Consider the following 6998-nt stretch of genomic DNA (forward strand, 5'->3'; position numbering starts at 1 on the left):
ATTGGGAAGCATAAGAAGTAGATATTTTAGCTATAATATGGGCTAGGGCCTCATGCTGGATTTTTGACAGAGTTCTCTTTTCCTCTGTCTGTGGTTTGCTCTTCAAAAGAGGCATTAGTTCTGCCAAATCATCATTAATAATTCCACATAAGGAACAGATCCACTGTCACCTATCAATTTTTGCACGTCTGACAAGATTCTTATCTCTGTAGTAATCTTCATCTTCTGGGGCCTAACTTCAGTTCCGGAAATAATCCACCCCAGGTATCTCCATGGGGCGTTACGCTGTACCTTTTCAAGTGCAATTACTAAACCTACTTTTGCCAGTTTGGAGAGGTATCAGTTATGGTAAAATCTATTGCTGTTGCCACGTCCACTCCGGCACTCCCTGCTGTAGCAGAGGGGACGCAGTCCAAACACCCTGATTTTGTGTCATCGCATGGGGTGGCGTCGCGCTCACATTCAAGTTTCCCAATGGAGTTCCATCTTTCTTACACTTCGAGTGACATTCAGTTGCCCTATGGCCATGTTTGTCGCATCTAGTGCAACCACCTGTAAAACCTGAAGCACCACCTGCTGGGTTAGTTTTCTTTACTGTACATTGCTTTCTATGATGTCCAATTCGCCCACAATTAAAACATCTCACGCCCTTCATACCCCCTCGATCACCTTGGCCTTGCTGTAAAAGAGGTTTGACAGCAGCGGCAAAGGCAGTAGCCATGTATTCTGCCTTTTTCTCGGCCATGCCCACCTTAGAACAAGCATCCATCATTTCCTGCAAGCCAGCGGATTTCGGTAAAACCTGTAAAATACGCTTACAAGCTGGGTTAGCATTTTCCACGGCCAAGGACATAAGCACAGATTCTTTAGCATTAGATGCCAAATCAATATTCTTTTCAATAGCTGCTGTCAATCTATCAATAAATTGCATATATGGCTCAGTAATTCCCTGTTTTATCGACGTATAGGAGGGATTAGGTTTTCCTGCTTCTGGCACAGCTTTCAAAGCAGCTAAGGCCAATTGCTGCACTTGTTGTAACAGCTCAGTTCTCATATGAGTCTGTACTGCATCAGGGTGAAGTTGTCTCTTCCCTATTAACATTTCATATGTAACACCATGTAAGGGATCATTAGGATTTCAACCCAAATTATCATCAGTGGCTCTTTCAGCAAGCTCCTCAAACCCACTTTTAAAATGTAATAGCTGCAAAGGAGTTAACAGGACTGAAGCTACCTTAAGACAATCATTGGGAGTTCAGACCATACTAGAAAACAAGGCAGTTAACATTTGTTGTGTATACGGAGAAGACAACCCATATTCAGAAATTGCTCCCTTAAATTCCTTTATGATTTTCCAGTCCATAGGAGTCCATTGGGTTTGTCCCTGAGCATTCATAATAACTGGAAATGCAGGAGGGATGTCAACTGGTAGAACAGTGCCGTCTATGATTGCGTCTTGAATAAGACCTCGCCATCTCAAGGCACTAGGGTTAGCTTGCAGAGGGGGCTTTGAGGACGGTGGCAAGGGTGTAACAAAAGGATTAGCCTTGTTTAACTTTTCTGATTCGTGCCCCTCTCTCTTTGCTCCAGTTTGATACAGTTGGTCTTGTAGCTCCTGTAATTTTTTATCTAAAAGCTTTTAGTCCACTGCCCCCAATCCTGCTCAATTTTTGGCCCCAACTAGGGCAATGCTAACGATGGTGTACATGGTAAGGGTGGGTATAAATTCAGAGTCTCACTGTCTTCCTCTGGAGGTTCCCATTCTTCTGCATCAGGCAGTGGAGGGGTGGCGGCAGTGTAAAAGCGATCGTAAGGCGGGGGGAGGCTGTGATGGAGGCGTGAGGGGCGGGGGGGGGAATTTGGGGGCTGGGCTCAGGGGCGGTAGCGGCACGAAAAGGATTCGAGTTAGGGCGTTTTGGCGGTCCATCATCCTTTTCAAAATCCCGATCACTAGTTATTGCTGCCGCCGGTGAAGGCATTGTCGGCACAGGATAGGGAGGATGCGCTGGATCTTCAAACATTTGCACCCTAGGGCGCATAAGCTTTCGAACCAGATGTTTTGCGCTTGAAGCGGCTGGCAGTTCCCCCTTAGCTACAGTGTCAGGTGTCAGACCCACAGCAGCCGGTCCCTCATGGTTTTGTGAAGGTGAGTCAGGAAAAGCCGCAAAAGCTGACTTTACTACTTGTTGCTCAGCCTTCATCGTGGATATAGTTTCTTTTAGTAACCGCCACAGAGTAGCTAGAGATTTTGCTTCTTTAGACCCAAGGGTAATTTCGTCCCGCAAGCGTGCCCCGATCTTTTCCCAAGTCCCAAGGTCAAAGGCTTCGCCAACCCCCTGAATTAAGTCTTTCCTCCAGAACAACAACATTTTTAACATACAGTCATCATACTCTATCCCTCTTGTAAAGAGGATATACTGGAAGAGCTTAAATATTGCTGCTTCTTCTTTACTCAATTGAGTCCCCATTTTAATCCTTTTCCGAACACTCGGCTGCTCACCTGAATTCCACTGTAGTGTGTCCCAGGCTCACAGGCTCCAATCCGTTCTGAGGTGTCTGCCTCCCGGGCTCAAAGGCTCCGTAGCCTTCCGAGGCGTCTTCCTCCCGGGCTCAAAGGCTCCGTAGCGTTCAGGTCCTGCTAGATCTCGGTCCTGCCACATGAATCCCGGTCCTGCCGTATCGACTTCCCCGCGGCACCGCGTTCTTTGTTTTCAATGTGAAAAAGCCTGTTCGGGCGCCATTTGTCGCAGAATGGACTCAGCTGGAGATCAATGTGATCAGACAAAAGCCATTTCTTATAGAAAACTAACTCTTTATGTACTATTTCTTAAAGTTGTTTACACTAACTTGGCCCATTGTGATTGGATACATATCTTTAAGGCCCTTAACAACTAACATATAATTGGTTAAGCACAGGTGTGAGGACCTTCAAAGTTTTCCAACAGTCCTCAATTTAGCAACTCAGTCAGTTCCAGCTCCTTCTTATCTTGTTGGGATTCTCACTCCCAGTGCCTCACTCCCATCCTCCTTCACCTTTAGTTGTCCCTCGGTTCATGTCAAACTCCACGCAGGCACTTGCTGATCTGGGTATGTGGCCATTCTTTGCCAGAAAATCATCCACACCAGTGCAATTTACTTTCTATGAATCTTGACTCTCTTGAGTGAGGACTTGACATTACGCCCAGACTGCCAGCCCTTTCTGGGTGTCAAGGTGACTGCAGCACAGAGCTGTCACTGGGGATTAATAATTCTTTAGTGGATAGCTCAATGTAGTAATCCCAAGAACATCATCAAAACTTTCCACATCAATCACGTCAATGCCTGTTAGATATAGTTACTCTTTAGAAACGCACTGCAGTGTTTCTTTCTGCTACAAAGTAGATTTTTGAAACTAAGCCAAAGAAACTCTGTTAAATGAGCATTGTTTTTCATTAAGAACATGTGGTGTCAAGTTCATTTGAATGATTTGTCCTATAGCTGCTTCATATTTGATAATGGGATTTTTTGAAATAAAAATTCCTGCATTTTTATTTTTCATAATTATTTTGCATAATTCTTGTAGGTCTCCTTTATGTGTTAGAAAGTCTGCTATAAGGTCTCCCTGGAGTCTTCTTTTGTTCAGCCTGGAGAAGCAGCTTCCAGTGCCTGAAGTGGTCAACAAGAAAGCTGGAAAGGGACTTTGAACAAGGGTGTGTAGGGACAGGACAAGGGGCAATGGCTTTAAACTGGCAGAGGGGAGACTGAGATGAGCTCTTAGGCAGAAGTTCTTCCCTGTGAGGGTGGTGAGGCACTGGCACAGGCTGCCCAGAGAAGCTGTGACTGCGCCATCCCTGGCAGTGTTCAAGGCCAGGTTGGACGGGGCTTGGAGGAACCTGGTCTAGTGGAAGGTGTCCCTGCCCGTGGCAGGGGTTTGGAACTGGATAAACTTTAAGGTCCCTTCCAACCCAAACCAGTCTGGAACTTTATGATTGTGTGATTCTGTGATTTATTTTGGTCATAATTAACATAGTTTTTGGCCTGTTGTGGGAAAATAAAACCCTAATAATTTTCAGCATAGGTTTGGAAATCCATACTTCCATGCACGTACTTGTCCTGTTCTGTTATCAGTTCCTAGATCCAGTCTGTCATTTTGAGATTTCATTTGATGATCACCTAGCTGTATCCTAATTCTGCTGGCTGCTCCATGCCCCATGCACCTGGCTGGTAGGACAGTCAGAAGCAATAGTAGTTGTTAAACAAGATAGTTGTTGTTGTAATAATAGTTGTTGTAGTAATAGTTGTTGAGCAAGGGCAAGTTGCTCTTGCTATTCAAGGAGTTGTTAAAGGCCTGAAAGATGTCAGAACCTATCATTGAAAGACTGAGTTCTGTTTCTGAATAGTTCCCTATTTCCTTGAGGGCCTGATCAGCCATTATTGATGCATAAAATAAACATGAGAAAAGTGTTTCCAATCTTCTATCAATTCACTGACAAAGCATTTTTCCAGTCTGTCTTTCAAGAGTAAAGAAATCTCCTAAGGGAACAAACCCTGCTTAAACATCTGTATTTCATCTTTAATCTCAGGATCTAAACTTCTGGCAATTATGTATCACTGGTGCACTGCTGTTTGTTAGTCTGATCCCAATAAAAAATGTATACTTGCAAAATTTTCCCACCCAGACAGATTGCTGATACAGGGAAGAAATCAAATCGGTAATAAGCTAAGAGCATACTTTAATTGTTAAACACTGAAAGCAGCAATGCCTAAAGAAATCAGCTCAAATGAGGCATTTTATCAAAAAATCACAGAATCATAGAATGGTTTGGGTTGGAAGGGACCTTCAAGATCATCTAGTTCCACCCTCCTGCCATGGATAGGGACACCTTTTACTAGCTAAAGATACAGGGACTATGTTATAGGGCCTATTAGTGCATCTCATCAAATGGTCCTGAACTGGTGGAGATTCTGACAGTGGTGCCCATGGACACCTGAGAGCCCTGTGGGTGCTAGCCCTGGGCAGATTCACAAGCTATTATCAGTATTAGCTCTGACAAGAGCTGCCAAAGTTCACTTCTATCCTAGGCAACATGGGCATTTGCTCTAATGGTTTTGAGGTTTCCTGATGGTCTAAACAGGGTGACAGGCAAGATGTTGAGATAGAAGATACAAGAACTACTCCAATTTTGGACCAGGTCATTGCTGTACTGTGATTACAATCATAGTCCTGTCTTGTGCTTGGTAAAAAAGTACACCATTAGTTTGGTAATGTGAAGAAAAGGGAGGCCTGGAGAAGTTGTGTGCCCAGAGAAGCTGTGGCTGCCCTATGCCTGACAGCATTCAAGGCCAGGCTGGACGGGGCTTGGAAGCAACCTGGTCTAGTGGAAAGTGTCCCTGCCCATGGCAGGGGTTTGGAACTGGATGAACTTTAAGGTGCCTTCTAACCCAAACTAGTCTGTGGTTCTATGATTCTATGAATATGTGCACCTGAACTTCTGAAGATATCAAGTGATTTTATGAGGAGAGATTCCACATAAGCACTATTGTTGGACTTTTAAAACTAGACACAAAGCGTTGAATGTGTGTGTTGCTTTTGGGGAATGAGGGGGAGTTTTGGCTTTAATTCTAAAAATGTATAACTAAAATAGCTGTGCTGAGCATGTGCAGGTGCTAGGGGGTTTGTAGTGGTGTTGCAAAGAACATACTTTTCATGTCTGGTGTTTGCAAGTGCAAGATGAAGGCATGGGCAGAAATGTTATGGGCCATTTTGTGCAGATTTCAGAAAGTGATTAAACAAAGTTTTAAAATAAAAACTGAGGTGTAACTTTCCTCAGTGTCTTGATTTTTTTTTTGAATTTTCAGCTTTCATGTTGTTTTGTCAAGTTTTCTATATATTTCATAAGCTTTTAAGGCAATGAATTGTTCAATATTGAGGAATAGGTGATACTCTGTACTTAAAGTTCAAACTGCATATTCGGTTTTGTGATAAAGATATCAAAATGCGTGTATACAATGCACACGGAAGCTTTGACTGAGCATGAGAGGAAAAATGAATGTGTGAAATAAGTCAATATTAGATTTAATGAAATTCACGTTTTTCTTTTTTTTGGATAGTGCATTATGTTATCTGATCTGGTATGGTTCTCCTTGCAGAGGAAGAGAGGAAGACAACTCATGGAAGTAAAGTTGACTCATTAAGGAAAATATTTTATACTTCTGAATTACCAAACAGAAATAAATGGGATGGCTCACGTGGAAGAAGCAAGAAAATCGGGGTGTCTCTTCTAACATAGCTGCCAAATGAGAATAAGGTAATGAGTTAACATTTATCCATGTGGACAAACACCATATTCAAACAGATGGAAATATGTGGAGATACACTGTCCAAATGTTAAAGGCTAGTGGTATTTATCCCATCTGATGCAAATATTTAAAATACTACCTTGATGTGTAATGCTTACAGACACCTGCAGGGATCACATTTGTCTGTGGCATTTGCTCTTCTGAAGAGCTGCCATAATCTGACTAATAAATAAGGCGTCCTGCAAGGACCTTTGCTATGCTTTCACTGAAGACTACAGTTAGTGGTAGGGGTTGGCAAAAAGAAAAAGAACTTGAGTGTATGAATCCCAGCATGCACAGATTTATTTTGATTTTTGGGGATTTTAGCAGGTCCTGAGTTCTGTGTTACTGAAGCTACATTGCTTCAGCTACCTAAAGTAAACAGTAGGCAGGCTAGCAGCATTTTTAATCTTCTGAAACTTATGAGATTAGGGATTTTACTGTGTAGGGTTAGGAAAATAACAGACATCTGGAGAGAGCAAGATGGAAACCTTTGTTCACTTGTTAAGGATTTCTGATGTCCTACCTGAATGACACATAGCTAAGCTATGTGATCCAGCCTGTACTATGACCTTCATTAAACTTTTTATTAAAAAAGAAGTAGTAGTTGATTTTGTGCAATACACAGAGCAATATACTTTAGTGCCTTCAAGTTATGGGCCTACCAGGCCTCATTTTCC

The sequence above is a fragment of the Psittacula echo genome, assembly GCF_963264785.1.
Source record: "Psittacula echo genome assembly, chromosome: 5".
NCBI lineage: Eukaryota > Metazoa > Chordata > Aves > Psittaciformes > Psittacidae > Psittacula > Psittacula echo.